Genomic DNA, 543 nt, shown 5'->3' with positions numbered 1-543 from the left:
CACACACACACACACACACTTTCTTTCTCTCTTGATCTTACTATGTAGCTCAGGGTGGCTTCAATTTCACACAATCCTCCTGCCTCAGACTCCCAGGTGCTGGGATTACATGAATGTATCACCATGCCTGTATTAATTTACACCTCCTCGTGGAAAAAGCATCACATCTGACCCCAATGGACCAGTATTCTCAATTGTGCATTGTAAATGTGCATATTCTATTCGCCGCAATCACACCAGCCTGAAAAGACCAAACACCTTGGTCATCATTCTCTACCACACGGTCACAATTCCCACCTACAAGGGCAAGGTTGTGACAACCCTGCCCCAGAGAACTCAGTTCCCAGATAGCATGAACACAAACTCTGAGACTGAGTTCCCATCCAGCCCTGCTCCTCCACTGCTGCTGTGCCATCTCAGCCCCGCCTCTGCCCCTGCTCTTCCTCCTCTTGTTTCTTCTTCTTCCTCTTCTTCTTTCTCTTCTTTATCTTCTTCCTCCTCCCCCTCTTCTTCCTTCCTCCTCTTCCCCATGCCCCCCTTCCT

The sequence above is a fragment of the Dipodomys ordii genome, unplaced genomic scaffold (genome assembly GCF_000151885.1).
Source record: "Dipodomys ordii isolate 6190 unplaced genomic scaffold, Dord_2.0 Scaffold109, whole genome shotgun sequence".
Classification (NCBI taxonomy): domain Eukaryota; kingdom Metazoa; phylum Chordata; class Mammalia; order Rodentia; family Heteromyidae; genus Dipodomys; species Dipodomys ordii.
This window is presented reverse-complemented; position numbering follows the sequence as displayed.